This window comes from Coptis chinensis, chromosome 3 (genome assembly GCF_015680905.1).
Source record: "Coptis chinensis isolate HL-2020 chromosome 3, ASM1568090v1, whole genome shotgun sequence".
NCBI lineage: Eukaryota > Viridiplantae > Streptophyta > Magnoliopsida > Ranunculales > Ranunculaceae > Coptis > Coptis chinensis.
In genome coordinates, this window is record NC_141458.1 from 48,314,491 (window position 1) to 48,332,944 (window position 18,454).

Below are 18,454 nucleotides of genomic sequence, written 5' to 3' on the forward strand. Positions count from 1 at the left end.
AATTGATGAAAACTGATTTGGAATTAGTTTGAACATAAAAAACCAAGTTCCAAGGGTGTAGCTTTGGGGCCGCCTCCCATTTTCAATTGACACACCAAAGGTTTACCTTTAAGAGAAAATCATTATAAGAGCCTTCATTATTGAGCTCTACAAAGTGTAAAATTATGTTAAGACTTTATAGGTGCATTGTTTAGTTTCAACGCGCTTCAGTGACTTTAATCGAACTGAATCCTAACCCCTTTCTTATGCCCTTGGTTCTGAACTTTTTGAAAATTTTACCGCTATTGGCATTCTTCATGTGGGCGGTTGCATCCGATTTATATATCTCTGCAACTTCCCCTGGAAAAGGTATTCAACACCAAACTTTTTTCTGCTTTAGAAATAATTTGTAGATTATTAAGTGACATTTGTTTCCTGTTTTGCATCACGTATATGTAGATTAGTAAAATATAGGCCGCTTTCTTTCATAAGTGTTTTTCATCCTTTACTTTTTATGAAGTTATGGGAGCTTTCTTCTTTCTACTCAATTGTAATAAGATTTGGAAATGTCTTCTTCTTATTGGAAATGCATTATGTACTTACAGGGTTTTTTTAATAAGTTTTTTTCATTCTTTTCTTTTTATGAAGTTAGTAGAGCTTTCTTCTATCTACTCAATTGTAATAAGATTTGGAAGATTTTGTCTTATAGGATCATAGTATTCTAATGTTCTTTTTTCTAAATGACACTAACTGTAGCATCTATGGAGTTTTAATGATGGCCTGGTGGTTAATGGTTATGTGAGAGCTACTTCATTGTGTATGATGGATGTGTGCCGATTGATTTATAAGAGGTAAGTGAACCTATGACACTTATGGAAGAAAGAAGAGTTGCAGAATTCATAGCTACAACATTTTGATTGATAGTTTCTACTAGATGGGAAATGTCGTCAAATGTAGTAGAAGTTCAATTGTAACTTGTAAGAGTAGGTTATAGGCTAATGGGAAATGTGTTCAAAGGAATTGACACCTTTGGCCGGCCATAAGCACCAGTCTTCTTACAACAAGTATCTTCGCTACTGTTATTTCAAGCTTGGTGATTTGGAAGTGGTTTGTATAAAGTTAATAAAGAGATGATTACGAATTCGACACTTTCTTAAATGGGTGATGTTCTTATAATATGGTTTATGTCTGTTACAAATAGAGTTTTAGGTGATGTGGATAACAATTGGTGTTCTATGTATGATGTTTTTATGAATAGTTGATTTAGCTCAACACCTACGTTCTTATGTTCTGAAACCTGTAAATGCATTGACAAGAAAACACAAACTTCATTATGAGGTATTTCTTATTTCTTATTTATTTATTTTATTAAGACTTTGGCTCTAGACAACAACACAATTCTATATTTTCACTTCTTATTTTTTTTTTTTATAGACCAACCATGGCTCCACCTCTAGAACAACGTGGCAGCTTTTGTAATATTTTTCTAGTCATCACTCTATAAACAAGAATCATATCCTATCTTACAAATTTGGTATATATTTTTATCATTTCATATAAGTTCATATAGTTTTAGCTTGATCAATTTCAAAGTTTACTCTTTAGTATGTTTTTCACCCACATGTAGAACACGTGTATTATTGCTAGTATTGATTAAACGATGTCCATGGGGTTAGTTATTTTCTATGTACACCAAGTATTTTTTTGGAACTTGTAACAGATATCGATACACGTACGCTCTTAGCTTGCCATGAATGATTTCTTCTAGATCCGTGGTTGGAGAGCTGAAAGCAACTTGCATAAACTCTAGGTTACAATATTTCTGGAAGTTTTACTATTTCCAAATTTATTTGAAAAGTGGTACTATTTCCTAATGTCACTATTAAAAGTTGTACCAAAACCTAAAAAACCCTATGTTTTTTTTAAGTGAAAGGCACGTTGAAAGGGTATTGTGGACAATGTGAAAATCCAAACAGTTTGACGGTGGTCAACTCGGTCAACTAACATAATTGGTACTATTTCCAAATTTATTTGAAATGTGGTAGTATCTCCTAATATCGGTCTAAAAAATGGTACCAAAGTCTAAATAACCTAAAAAAAATGATACGTATACATACAATATCATACGTACCTTTTCTTTTAGCATTTGTCTCTGTTGGTACTTCTAGCTTCTTTTTTCCACTAAGATTAAGAGCCTTGGATCTTAAACCAACCTTCTTCCTTTTACCCAAATGAAGCCCAAAAGGTCGCAGATGGTTGGTGTCTCTAGAGACACCACTGTGAACATAAGAAGGACTTGATTTGTTGATATCCCGTTTCTTTGCTTCTCTATGAGATTGGTTATTTTCACGATTGGCAACTTCAACCAAACCTTTCAAACCAACCAGCATCTCTACTGGACTAGCTGAGACAATATATTTGGACAAGGAGAAGAGAGCATTGGCACCTTGATAAGAGCCCAAAACTGTAGTTTTAACCCCTTAATAATATTATATTTCGACCAATTATGTGTATAATAAATAAGAGTTAGTATTGTTTATGTGTTTTTGTGTATTTCAGGTATTGGAGTCAAATATGTTAAGAAATATGTCACTTTTGCGAGAGAAAGGAGCAAAGGTTGGTTGCTAAGAAGTTATATGATTAAAGCCCAAGTTTCAAGGAGAAAAAAGCCTTTTTAAAGCCCAGTCAAAGTTAAAAAGTCAAAATCAACGCGGGTAGAAACAGAGCATAAAAGTTAACATAAATTCCACAGGCCGTATCTTTGGACTCATAGCTCATAATTGGACCTACTATATGTCAAAACAACCATCTCGGAAAGAGCTTTCTAACGGTCTAAGACTTGATCCAATCAGAGGAGAAAAAAATGGATGAAAAAGCTATTGCAGTAATTTCAAGTAGAGAAACCCTTTTTGGACTTAAGTAATTAGGTTTTGGGCTTGATTGAATGGCCCAAAACATAGCTCCAAAGCACATACACGAAATTGTAAACCTATCCCTCTCCTATATAAAGAGGACTAAGGCTAAACTCAAAAGAACCCTTCTTAGTTAATAAATTAGATCATAAATTAGTTTTCTTCTTAAGTAAAAACCCTAGTTATTATTTTATTAGCCTAATCACCATTAATAAAGCCAAGTTATTTATATTGTTTCAATTATGTCTTATTCTTATTCTTATTTTTTTTATTAATGATAGTCTAATGAATCTTAGCTAAACCTCCGTTAGAGGGGTTTGATGAAGCTTTGATGAGTACTTGATGTGTTAGTGTAGAATAAGTTATAATAATCTATTCTATTCTAGAAGGTAGTTAATACACCATGAGAATGGGTTTAAATTGCCTCACATGCTAATTATTAATTGGTAAAGATTGCCATAAATAATTAGGGGTTAAAAAGACCCAACCTTTATGTGAAAACATAAAGATTAGGATAACAACAAATCTATGCTAGCTTATTAAAGTTTAATCAAGGTGGAATCAAATCCCCCTACTACCTCTCTTCTCATTCACATCTTATAATCAAATTGCCATAGTATAAATTTGCATATCGTAATCAGCTATTTTCACCATATTAGTATAATTTAATTATTGCTCTCGTTGATATTATAGAATTGTTAATTTAGTGAAATTGTTACGTCTAAGAAATTAGGAGTGGAATGAATTCTTTACTCCACCATATCGCAAGATAATCGAGAGTAGAAACTTTGATAACAACAAGGGTAAATTCATGCATTTACTTATTCTTAGCATAATTAGTTAAGATTAGGTAAAACAATAGTTTTTACATTTATCAAATGGCCTTGCTACCATCTTAGTTTGTTAGACTAGTTTCTCGTTGTGTTTAAAATTCTAGCAATATCCCATTTCACCCACCCACCCGATTGTTTGGTTCTGAATGTGTTGGTTTTTCTCTAGAAATTTTTTCTCGACATAGTACTCGGAGCGTGCCCGGGCCCTCTTAACTCTATCATTTGAGCGCGCCCGCCCTCTTGTTACTGGAAAAAAATTTGCGAACAGCACTTTGAGCTCGGCCGCGCCCCTCTGAAGAATAACCCGATTTTCGCAGGTTAGTTACCGGTTCTCATTTTGTTCAAATTATTTTTACTATTCAGTGTTTTAAACTTCTTAAATACACTGGGATTGCGTATACAGGATGCTATTCATACGTGTAGCAAGGAGGCCTTCCGGTAATCTTTCCTTTACTCGTCTTTTCTGTTTGAGGATTTTTAATTCTAGCATATCAGGGTTGTTTGACTGCTGTTAGTGGTTTGTATTCATATTGTCCTTAGCCTTGCATGAGATTAAGGTTAGGTAAGAGTAAACCATCTTCTATTATTTATCGTAAACGTCAATGCACACTCCTATCTAGAATATCACACACTACACCTACATTAATGGCTAACGAAACAGAGACTCCTCTCTCTGACTTTTACAAAGCCCTAAACGATATCCCTAAGTCATGCATCATTCTTGTAGACCCAATAGGGAATTTTTGAATTTCTCCGAATATATTTAATTTGTTACCGATTTTTCATGGGTTAGACCACGAAAAGCATTATTAGCATAAGCGTAGGATAAAACAAGTTCTTACGACATTTCTTCATCCTACCGTAAGATCGGAACAAATTAAACTAAGGGTGTTTCCTTTCACCTTAGCCGATAAGGCAACATCTTGGTTAACTACCTAAACGCCTAATTTTGTGGACTCATGGGCCAAACTTGTTCAATTGTTCATGGAACAGTTTTATCCACCACTAAAGACAGATGAAATGCTTTAAAAGATTCATTTTTTCCGTCAGAATTCTCATGAATCCTTTTCAAAGGCCTGGAATCATTTCATTAATCTTCTTATCGAGTGTCCACATCATAACCTTACGAAAGACAAGCGTACTCGTGCCTTTTTCAAAAGGCTTTTACATCACCATAAAGAGGTTTTTGATATAATGACTGGGGGTAGTTTCCTTAGTAAAGGAGCCTCCGAGGCTTATAAGTTTTTAGAAGATCAATCTAAGCATAATAATAACTGGGAGGGGGGGGGGGGTAATGACATCCCCCGCTCTGCTAATTCTTCTTCTACAGTTAAGGCTGCCAGTATGTTTGAGGTTAAATCTGATCCCGAGCTTAGAACTCTAATCGAATCTCTCACAAAAAATGTCAAAGCCATTTCTATTCAACATAAGCCTGCTCCTGTCAAGAACATCAACTCTCTTCCATGTAATTTCTGTTACAGCCTTGAGCACACCGACTCCTATTGTCCTCTCGTCTATGAACACCCATCTACACAGCCGGATAATGTTTGCTCCATTAATAGAGAACCTAACGTAACTTGGAGACAAAACTTCGGATGGTGAAATAATCAACAAGTTACACCTCTGGGGTTTAATAATCAAAATGTTAGGCCAGCGAACAATTACAACCAAGCTCCACCGAGACAAGGACAAGGTAATTGTAATAATTATAATAATAATAGAGGTATCGTTCTGATTAATAACAACTATCGCAACCCACCCGTTAATTATCAATGTGAGATAGTTTTAGTCACACCACCTGTGGCCACTACACATCCGTAACCGAATTATTTCAATGCCTACATGCAAGCTCAACAACAGGTCCTACAACAGATTCAACAATCCATACAACAGTTAACCCATGAGAAAGCTCAACCAAAAGGTGTGTTTCTAGGTCAAGCTATCCCAAATCCTAAAATGACAAATATAGCCTTTTAAGTAACTGGTAATACTAGTAATGATAATTTTAACGTAGGTGAGTTAAATGCCATCACCACTCTCCATTCTTGAAGAGTGGTTGATAACGCCGTAACTATGCCTGTTGTTACGAATGAAAATTTACTAGATACCGAAATAGAAACTGAAGATCCTACTCCTGTAGAGGTACCAGTTAAACTACAACCCAAGAGAAAAGGGGCCTAGGTTAAAACTCCTATTGATCCTTATGCTAAATATAGAGAGAAACTACCGTTTCCCCATAGACTAGCCATGTTGAACAAGGATACAAATTTTGATGAGATTAGGGAAGTTTTTAAGAATTGAACGATAAACCAACATTTTCTTGAAGGTATTAAAAAATTACCACAACATGCTAAGTTTCTAAAATAGTTGTGCACTACTAGGCGGAAAACGAACATTCCAAAAGATGCCTTTTTAACTGAACAATTTCCCACTCTATCTGAACATAATGGAATCGTTAAGTACAAGGACCCTGGTCGTCCTACTGTACAATGCACCTTAGGGGATAGACACATGACGACTGCACTATTAGACCTGGGGGCGAGTGTTAACTTACTCCCTTATTATCTATATAAACAAATAGGTCTACAGGAGATGCAACCAAGTAAAATGATGTTGCAATTAGCTGATCGTTCTATTAAGTATCCTAAGGGTGTGGTTGAAAATATGCTGGTTAAAGTTCAAGATTTTTACTACCCTACAAACTTTGTTATCCTCGACACAAAAGTTGCTAACGACTATATTCCTATCATCGTAGGGTGTCCTTTTTTGGCAACTGCCAACGCACTCATAAACTGCCACGATGGGTCGATGTCAATGTCTTTTGGCTGTCTTTCTGTTGAAATGTCTTCAAAATAATGCAACAGTTACCTGATAGGACTATCGATGGAGAAGTTAGCATGATCGAGAGTTTAACTTAGGATTATTTTAACAATACGTTTCCAAAATCTCAGATGCACCAATTCCTTTCCTTCGGAAGTTCCGACTTCACCGATGACTCCTACTTAGAGGAAGTCAACGCCCTTTTCGAGTCTACTCCTATCTTAGATCCTTATGTAGCTCCATCTTCCGAGTTTGAAGACCTTTTACCTAAACAAGTCTTCGCTACTCAAGACGAGGACCCTCCGAAAGCCTTTTTCCCCATTCCTCCCACCCCTGTGCTTAAACTTCTTCCTGCTGAGTTGGAATATATCCAGCTTGATCCGAATGGTAATCATCCGGTGATCATATCTTCTCAATTATCTACTGATGAAGAGGAATGTTTGATTAGGGTGATTAGGGAACATCGTTCTGCGATCGGTTGGTCCCTATAAGACATTAAGAGGATTAACCCTAGTGTATGCACACATCGCATACATTTGGAGGATAATTCGAAGACTTCATGCGAACCTCAGCATCGTTTGAACCCTGCCATGAAAGATGTAGTCAGGGAAGAAGTCTTACGGTAACTCGATGTGGGTATCATATATCCCATCTCCGATAGCGAATGGGTAAGCCCCATTCATGTAGTTCCTAAAAAATTGGGGGTTACCATTATACGTAATGCTACGGGTGAATATGTTTTCACATAATTTCCCATGAAATGGAGGATATGTATTGATTATAGACGCTTAAATGCTATGACACGAAAGGATCATTTTCCTTGACCTTTTATAGATCAGATGCTCGAACGTCTAGCTGGTCATGCTTATTATTGTTTTTTAGATGGCAACTCGGGCTATTTTTAGATCATTATTGATCTTGACGACCAAGACAAGACTACCTCCACATGTCCTTATAGAACATATGTCTATAAACGAATGCCTTTCGACCTTTGTAATGCTCCTGGTACCTTCCAGTGGTGTATGCTTCACATCTTTAGTGACATGGTAGAGTGCTTCATGGAAGTTTTCATGGATGATTTTTCTCTATATGGAGACTCTTTCAGTGAATGCCTATCAAACTTGTCCAAGGTGTTGACGAGGTGTGAGGAAAAGAATCTAGTTTTAAATTGGGAAAAATGTCATTTTATGGTAAAAAGAGGAATAGTGTTAGGTCATATTGTATATAGCGACGACATAGAAGTAGATAAGGCCAAATTAGATAAAATAGCGTCTCTACCTATACCATGGACTATCTGTGACATTAGAGCCTTTTTAGGCCATGCAGGTTTTTATAGACGTTTTATCAAGGATTTTTCCAAATTAGCTAGGCCTTTAACTAATCTGCTTTTAAAAGATGTCATATTTGATTTTAATTATGACTGCAAATAGGCTTTTGAAACTTTAAAAACCGCTTTAATATCTGCACCGAATATATAGCCTTCCGATTGGTCTAAACCTTTCGAGCTTATATGTGACGCTAGCGATTATGCTGTTGGTGTTGTGTTTAGCCAGAAACTAGATGATAAGTCCACCGTTATTTATTATGCTAGTAAAACTTTAAATGATGCTCAAAGAAATTACACCACTACGGAAAATGAATTTTTAGCTGTGGTTTATGCTTTAGATAAGTTCCACCCTTATTTGGTTGGTTCCAAGACCTTAGTCTACACTAACCATGCAGCTCTTAGGTACCTTCTCGCGAAAAAGGATGAAAAACATATATTGATCCGATGGATTTTTCTCCTGCAAGAGTTTACCCTCGAGATTAAGGATAAACGAGAGGTCGAAAATGTAGTTGCCGATCACTTATCTAGACTAACTAATGACAATGATAGTGATTCTGAGTCCATACCTGATTCTTTTCCTAATGAGCATCTTTATTCTTTTTTTTCTGCACCTTGGTATGCCGACATTATGAATTATTTAGCTTCTGATATTATTTCTGATGTTTGGTTAAGAAATGATCGTAAAAGATTTTTTGCCAGAGTTAAGCTATACTAATGGGATGAACCCTACCTTTTTAAGTATTGTGTGGATCAAATTATTCGTCGTTGCATTCCCCAGTGGAAATATAATGAGATTTTATCCTTCTGTCATGACAAAGAGTGTGGTTGCCATTTTAGTGGTATGAAAACGGAAGCTAAAGTTCTTCAATGTGGTTTTTATTGGCCTACCCTTTTTAAAGATGCCCAAGTTCACTGCAAGATGTGTGTTCGTTGCCAACAACTTGGGCGTATCACTAAACGTAATATGATGCCTTTAAATCCCATTATGGTAGTAGAAAATTTTCATGTATGGGGCATTGATTTCATAGGTCCTTTTCCTGTTTCCCACGGTTTTATTTATATTCTTGTTGTCATGGACTACGTTTCCAAATGGATAGAGGCCATGGCTTGCCGTACTAATGACCATAAGACAGTTGTGTTTTTTGTAAAGGAATACTTATAAGAGCCCAAAACTGTAGTTTTAACCCCTTAACAATATTGTTTTTGACCAATTATGTGATTAATAAGTAAGAGTTAGTACTGTTATCGTGTTCTTATGTATTTCAGGCATTGGAGTCGAATATGTGCAGAAATGCGTCCTTTTTGCGAGCTATAGGAGCAAAGGTTGGTTGCTAAGAATTTCTATGATTAAAAGCCAAGATTCAAGGAAAAAAAGTTTTTTAAAACCCGATCAATGCTGAAAAGTCAAAGTTAACTTGGGCAGAAATAGGGCACAAAAGTCAGTAGAACTTTCGAAGGCCGTATCTTTGGACTCAGACCTTGGAATTGGGCCTACCTTATATGAAAACGACCGTCTTGGAAAGAGCTTTATAATGGTCCAAGCCTTGACCCATTCAGAGGAGCAGAAGTGGACAAAACAGTTGTTGAAGTCATTTCCAGCTGAAACCTCTTTGTGGACTAAAGTAATGAGGTTTTGGGCTTGATTTCCCGGCCCAAAACATGGCTCCTAAGCCCATGCACGAAATTGTGGATCAAGACTCTTCTATAAAAAGAGACTAAGCCTTAGCTCTTAAGTTACTTAGACATAATTCATAGAATTAGTTTTTACATTCCAAAAATTTGTTTTTTAGATAAAGGAATGAGTTTGTAGAATCAGTTTTTAGTTTTATAAATAGTAATTAGTTTTACATTCCAAAACTTAGTTTTTATCTAGTTAATTAGCAATAAATTAGTTTTAGAACAAGAATTTTAGTTTTTAAAATCAATTACTTAGTTTATATTTCAAGTTTTAGTTTCTAATTCAATACTTAGTTAGTTTTAGTTTTGTCTTAATTTCATAATTAGTTTAGTCATAAACTCAAGTTCTAAATTAGTTTTAATTCAATATTAATTCATTTCAATAGTTAGACTATTGTTCAATTAGATTTATAAAGTTTAATTACTTATTCAATAATGACTTATTTTTATTGTTCTTGTTTTAGAAATGATAGTATAATGACACATGGCAAAAACCTCCATTAGAGGGATTAGAAATACCCAACCTTTATGTGAAAACGTATGGATTAGGATTACAACGTATCCTATGCTAGTTTATTAAGTCGAATTACGCTGGAATCAAATTCCCCTAGTTCCTCCTTATATTGTCAATTTAGTATTTCCGTAGTTTGATTTATATCATCTTGATTGTTGATTCACCATCGTAGTTAAATTCAATCCATTACTCTCACGACTTTGTTAGCTTACACGAACTAGGAAACTTCATGTCTAAATGGACTAGGAGTGGAATGAATTCTCTACTCTAAACATATTGCATTGATAACGAGAGTAGATAACTTTGATATATAAGCATAAAAATAGTTCTAGTTTTACTTACATTTGAGTTTCATCACTTATTCGTAGGTAAAACTATTGTTTTCCCTTTTATCAAATGACACCGCTGCCATCTTAGTTGTGTTTAGTTACATTTCCCTTAAGTAGTGTTAATCCTACCAAAGTCCCATTAAATCCACCCACCCTTGTTTGGTTCTACCTGTGGTTGTTTGCTTTAGAATTGATTTTTTTTCTCACATAAATACACTGAGCGCGCCCCGCGCCTCATTGGCCTATTTTCTTAGCGTGCCACACGCTAAAGTGCATGGACAATGTCCAAGGCAAGAGCGCACCCCGTGCCCTTGTTAGGAAAATTTGAAGCGCACCCCGCGCTAAAGTGCCTGGACTCCGAGTCAGGCAAGAGTGGGACTCGCACCCTACCTAGGCAATTTCTAAGCGCATGACCTTGCCTTTTTTTTATGTTTATGAGATGGTATATGGGATGTGGATGATATAGATAAATGATGTATATAGGTGATGGTCGTTGAACAAAATAGAAGCATATCAAAACCTAATTATCCCTTAATAAGTAAAGGATGAGTAAGGTATCGTTCCACTTTTAAGTGTATGTTATGTGAAGGACAGGACTGGAAATGGGGTTTAAGGGATTAAAAACTATGATTGTAGAGATTTTAGATTCTAATGCTAAACTAAACTAAATTAACTAAACTATTGAGAATTTATAAGAGAGAGAATTCAAGAGATTAGAATCCACCAATACTTTTAATCTATGACCTTCTGCTTCATGGTTATTCTTACAAGTAGACTACAATTAGGCAATCGAGCGAGTGTCGATGCCCTATTAGACGAAACATCATTACTAATTAACTCTACTTAAGGTTGTTCCTATGTTTATGCTATTAATATCTTCTTTCCTTTTATGTAAGCTCGGGCAGCCATTCAATGTAGTACCGAGAGCAACATCAAGGAGTACTTCCTAATAGGGCGGCTATTCAATGAATCACCACTTAAGGCAAATACAAATAGTACTTCCCCTAGGCAGCCACTCCTTGAGCTACCCATTCTAAGGCAACACAAAGAATACTTCCCTAACTCTAAAGAACTATACTACTAGAAGAAAAGTAAAGAACACTAGCATGATATTAATATTGCAAAACATAAACCCTATTCTATACTTCCATCCCCTAGTGTGGGCAATGGAACTAATAACTAAAAACATAAAGAACTAACTTGATTGAATAACACCATGAACCAGAAGAATCATTAAACCTTAAGCACTGGCTTCATCTCCTCCCTTGAAGGAGAAGATTAGTCTTCCATAAAGAAGGAAGAACACGAAAAACGAGAAGAAGGAGAGTCGAAGAACATAAGACTAGAAAAGACTAATTTATTAAGACTAGGATAGTTAAAACCAAATCTTTTATTATTAATCTCTCTCTGCCTCAAGTTCTGGAGACAAGAATATAAGTGAATTGGCAAATTACATGATGCACTTAGGTCCTCTATTTATAGGGGTTACAATGAGTTCTAGAAGCATTCCAAACTGGCATTTGTTTCCTAATACAAATAGACTTCTTTCAGAGTCCAATTTCGTCTCCAAAACTGAAAAGGAATTTTCTACAATGTCGTTTTATGCGTCTAGACGCACGATCCATGCATCTCAAATATGAGCAATGCATTTGGACGCGCGATCCATGCGTCCCAGACGCGGAATTCTATTTTATCTCTTCTGCTCTATCCTTCTATTATCTTTTATGGGCTTTGGTCCAAGCAACAAATCCTTTGGCCTTGGGCTTCCAAATAGGCTTTAAAATAGGTCCAAGTCGCATCTTTAATAGCTTCAATTCCTTGGCTTTCTCCATGATTGTCCACGGGCTTCCCATGTGATCCTTAATGCTCCGAATTGCTCCGTTTTACCCATTTTCCTCTAATATTCCACAAAACTCTCTCTTTCACCTGTAGAATCATAAAACATAACATACAAACACTATTAGTCCACTAAGATGGCTAAACAAGAGGCATAATCGAGGGTTAAATTACATTTTTGAGCACTTATCACAACTCCCAACTAGCCTTTTGCTAGTCTCTTTGCAAATAAGATAAAAAATAGATAAGTGATCAAAATCACATCCTAATAATAAAATCTTAACTCATTTTCGCAGGTATCGCGATTGCATTTACCATATGCAACAAGGCTTTAAACCTTTAAGTTCCCCAAAAAGGACGAGTTATAGTCTCGTGAGGGTTTTCAGGTGATATACCCACAAAATCTATCAATAGCATGTTCAAGAATGATAGTATTTTTTTTCAGAGAGAAATTCCTTACCCACTTAGTGCTTACTCCAACAGGCGGTCTCCATTGCTAACTACATTCTTTGCAAAGACTCATAGATTATGATGGGAGATAGTAAAAATTGACAAAATTCTCAATCAAGGCTTATGTGTGTACTTAGTCAATCTCCTATACTCTCCTATCTAAGAAATGGAATCCCTAGTTTACTTTTAGACAGATAATCTCAACTTTCAATCCTCACTGGTCATACTTTCAGAAAAGAATCTCTCAGAAGATGGTATACTATTTTACCTCATGTATGTGGGGAAAAGAATAATGAATATGAACATCCCACATACTACTTTGAAAAACAGACTTCTAGATAACAATAGTCTCATGGAAAGAATGTCAATCACATATGAAGTGTTGGGTCCTTCACTTTAGCATCCTTTCACCTATTCTAGACAACGTACCATACTGTAGTGATAAGTCATGGGTTGTAACTTGGCCTGGGTATTGGTTTATGAAGGAAAGGTAAAAAGGATTCTAAGGTTGTTTCTGAAAACACTAAGGGTTTCGCTTCTTTCTTTGGAAGATTTCTTCAAATTCTGTATTGCAGAGAAAATTCTTCCTTTGTCTTAGCTTTTCCATCCATTCTGTTCAACTTATTATTTTTTTTATTTTTTCTTTTTTTTAGCTCATTGGTATATCCTTGATTAGTACTGGATATGCTTGTTTTCCACTAGCTTCTTTCACTTAGAACAGAATGATGGTCTTCATTGTATCTCTCTAGTATTTCCTTGTAATCTTCCTTTTGTGCTATTTCTTCTTCTTTGTGCCCCTCGTATTCTCAGAAACATATGGGTATGTGATAAATGTAAAATGACGTATTTCTAATGAATATGATAAAATATGAATAGTCTACCTACGAAATGAACGATGAATTCAATCCGTAAGTAAACTAAAACTTATACTTTTACGTGCTTGACTTATCAAAGATTTCTACTCTCAATCCTATGAGATATAGTGGAGTAGATAAGTTCGTTCCACTCCTAGTGCTCTAGCATGGATGTTTTCTAATCTAACTAGTCGTTTTAAGTCTATGAGAGTTTTCACGAAGGAATTATACTACGATGCAACTACCCACAAGATGCAACTAGTTAAATTTATCGAATATACTAAGGGAATGCTACGTTGATTCTATGATAAGGAGTTAGAGGGGGATTGATTCCACCATAACTCAACTTAATCCACTAACGGCGAATGATAATCGTCGTAATCCGAATTGAATCGCCGCCAAGAACAATTGGTTATTCCTAATCCCTAATTATACATGGCATTTCTACCAATTCATAACTAGCATGTGAACAATTAAACCCATTCTCATGGTGAACTAATCATTTCTAGAGTGGAATAGAAAATCTGACGACTTCTACGATAATCGAATCAAGCTTTCATCAAGGCTTCACAACCCCCTCTAATGGAGGTTTAGCCTTGAATCATTCCAATCATTTCCATTTATATTAAAACTAAACATAATATAAAGCATTGAAATTTATTTAATTAAACAATAATGAAATCTAATTTAATGACTAAATTGAACTAAGGACATGAATTGAAATTAGATCTAGAATTGGAATTGACAAAATCGAAATGGATAAAGAATACTACTTTATTGATCTAATCAAATGAAGAACAAGATTCAAGGTTTAATCTAATGAAATGAATTAGATATTGAAACTATACTTAATCAAAAACAATTAAATAAAACTAGATCTAGAAGCTATTTTAATGGCTACTTTCTATTCTAAGCTAACTATTATTTTCTCACTACTTTTCTACCATTAACAAAGAATTAAGCTTTTGTTTTTATACATTCAGATCCAAAAATCGTGCATGGGCTTGGAGCCATGGTTTGGGCGGAGAATCGGGGCCCAAACCCAATCTTTTCAATCAAAAGGCCTCTTCAGCTGCAGTTGGCTTCCATAGACTTTTCGTCCACTTCTGCTCCTCTGATTGGGTCAAGGCTTAGACCATTGCAAAGCTCTTTCCGAGCCGGTCGTTTTGACATAAGGTAGGCCTCAATCCGAGGTCTGAGTCCAAAGATATGGCATTGGAAGTTCTCTTGACTTTTGCTCCTTTATCTCGCTAAAGTGGCACATTTACGCATTATAATGGACTTTGAAGCCTGAAATGCATAAAAACACTTAATCAGTATTAACTCTTACTTATTATTCACATAATTGGTCTAACAAGATGATTATTAAGGGGTTAAAACTACAGTTTTGGGCTCTTATCAAACCACCCCAAACAAACATTTTGCTTGTCCTCAAGCAAAGATGAGAAATTAGAATAAGTGACCAAAATGGAGTTCTACCTAATCTCGTTTATTTGAGTGCGATTGCATTGACCATATGCAACAAGGCCTTAAACCACTAGGAATTCCCTAGTGGACCGAGTTATAACCTCGTGAGAGTTTTCCGATGAAGGTACTCACAAACTTCATCTATACTACTGGCGACTAAGAAAATAAAACTATTGTTTCCTTATTCATGCTCAACTATCTATACATCTCTCTAGCAATTACATAAGAATAACCAGTCAAAACCCTAAGTTAATATATGCGTAATAATCAATCATCTACAATAAACATATATACAATGAGTAGTACTATCAAATGTTTAGCGGGTTTGTTTTAAAAACTTCGAATAAGCGTCCTTAAGTAGGTTCTCACAATAATAGTCAAGAAACAACACTCTGATTTTTCCACTCAAGTTTAAGCTACTCCGATTAATACAGTGGGTACACTTTACCTTACAATCTCAATGACAACAAGGAAGCCGGGGTCGATCAAACACATCTGCCACTTACTATCACACTAACCTATTCCTAATTGAGCTAGAGGTCTTTATTAGGTGTTACGGGATTAGGAGATGGTTTAAGAAGGAAGGAAATGGATATTCAAAAGGACAAGTCTGAGATAATAGAGTCTTCAGATTATTAACTTAACTTAGAAAACCTTGTTATTTTCTTTTGCTTCTACACTTTGTTTCCATCCTTAGTATTTTTTTTTTTTTTTTTTTCTTTTCCTTGGCTTTTGACTCCTTTTTATTCTATTTTTTTGGAGTTTTTATTTTATTTCTATTTTTCTTTTTCTTTGGATGGAAACTTCTTTTCTTTATTTTCTAAGCAAGTAACAAATTTTTTTTTTTTTTTTTTTTTTTTTTTTTCCACGTGGTTTTCTCTTCTTCTTTTCTTCACTCATTCTATTCTCGGACTTATTCTAAATTGGGTAGGTTGATTTATTCTTTTTTTTTTATTTTATTTTGTTTTGTTTTGTAACGAGGGGTAAAGGAATTGTGGTGTATGGAAGGGCTAATGAAAGGCTCAGTGGCGACTAGCGGAAAATAATTCATAGGTTTGAATTTACTGGCTATATCGATCCAAAGAAGCGGCCTAAATTCTCACTTAGGATATGGTTTAGTGATCAAGCAAGTGGGCCGTGTGATTTCTCTATCCGGATTTTACTTCTCCCTTGTGTCATTTCTCAAATGTTTAGCTCATATAAGGCTTTAGGCTATATTCTCCACGGGATTTGTAGAATAAGTACTCTAGCCTAGATTTCCAAAAACTTCATCTGCTAACAATCATAGATACTCATGTAATATATTTATAGATAGATGCAAAGATTATTACCTACGATTAACCTAAGTTTCTAACAATTATTCCGATGCAACAGCCTATGTGTGACTTCTAGATTGTTAAAAGCATGGAGAAAGAAACAATACCAATATTCCTAAGTGTATAGCATGACTTATTTATTTATATTTTTAAATTTTTGAAATTTTAACTAGAAAACAAATGCATATTATGTCTATCTATATCGTAACGGATGTCTTAATTACCGTGTTTCTATGCCCCCCCCAACAAAAAGCATGCTTTGTCCTCAAAGCATTTAAATAAAGAGGGTAGGAAAAATACCATTGAAACGCCGTGGAAATTCAGGAACATCTGCAAAACAAAGTTAGAACGTATTAATATAGGAAATAAAACTGACCATGAACTCTATAAGAGTTCTACCCATTATGGGGTTAACATAATTAAATTGCTTGGGACATAAGCAGACACTAACAGAACTAAAACTTACCTCCATTCCCGTTGTTATTCGTCATCTTCGTCATCCTCTACTTCTATAAAGAAGTGAGGTTCCTTCGCGTCTTTCCATGCTATGATAATTTGCCAGGCTTCACGCCATTTATCATCTATGGTTGCTAACCTATTAAGTGCCACTTGGTCTGATGGGGTGTAGGGTGCAACCTGGTGAGGTTGTATCCGCCACCCATGCCAAGTCATTGCACGGAAAGATCGAATAATACTATTGGTGGGTCGCACCGTGTCTACCTTAATCCAATCCGTGAAACGTGTACAAAAAACAGGAAAGAAACATAGCATAATACGTGAAATTAGAACAGGCATAAGAAGGTACTTATGCCTCATGGTATGGGCTCGTGCTAAACTAGACATCAAAGTCCTGGGAAGGTCATAGAACCGGCGTCCATTGGCTAAAGCAAGGAAAACGCTGCAAGTGGCGTCATTCACAGAAGAAAAACGCCATTCCCCTAAAATGTTTAGCATAATCCAAAACATAACAGTTCCTATGTTCATGGACGGGCTACCAAAGGGAACAACGTTATAGTCCCCTTGGTCCTCAATCTGAAAAATGCCTGCCCCATAAAGCCTCGTGCAAAGACTCATAAAGTATAGACATGCATATTATCGACCCAATAGCACCATGGGTCTTGTATCTCAGCGGGCATAGCAAGTCCAAGAACAAATGCTAGCAAGAACCTGGTAATTTCCATTGGTTCATCGTCAATGGTGATGGAGAACACTTGTTCTCCATCCGGTCTCTCAAAGAAAATGCAGTTATTATAAAAATAAAATGCAAGTCTTTGGAGAATAAAGTTCACCGGTCTTACCATAAGAGGTTCCCACCAACGTATGTGATCACCTCATGAAAACCAAGCACCGTAGTAAGTAGTGCTTTGGAACAAATCTTCGAAGAGACTGTTCGGTATTATTATGGGAGATGTCATCTCAAAACTACGTTCGAATAGTTGCAAAACGACCGGCACAACGCCAAAAACTGGAAATTTTCTCTGGTCCGTGAGTCGAGTCGGTAGCGCTGGCGCTCAAATAGAGGCCAGCTGGCGCTTCTATGTATTTTAAATTCCAATAACTTAGCTGGTCGCTGACTTGAAGCGTGGCGCTCGAGCAAATTTTTCTCGACAAAGTCTAGGGCGCTGCCTTCAACTAGACTAGCGTAGGCGGCGCCCCGAAGGTGCGATTTTGTGAAAATGGAGACGGGCGGGAATCGCGGGTGTGAAGGGTGAGTGATGGAGTTTAGGTGTAGTGTGAGTTGTGAGGATAGATTGTATCAAGTTTATATAGGTTTAAAGTTGCTAGAATGGATCGGAAAGTTGCCAAAACTAATTACGGCGGTTTCGGAATCCTAAAATTTCCAAACTCGAAAAAAGCGAAACAACTCATCTCCGGATTCTAATTCAAACCCATTATCTCTTATTTGGATTTTATGACCGAATGTACCTATTTAATCTAGATTTCATCCTACAATGATTCTCAATCACGGATATGCCTAAACTACCATATTTTCACCTTACTCATGATGAAATTCTAACAAGTAGGGTTTTATAAAAATACGACTTGACATAATGAAACCACCCCCAAACAAGTTGGGAAGGTGGGGTCAATATGAAACAAGCACACAAACTGAAAATAACCCCTTATATTAAAATTTTCA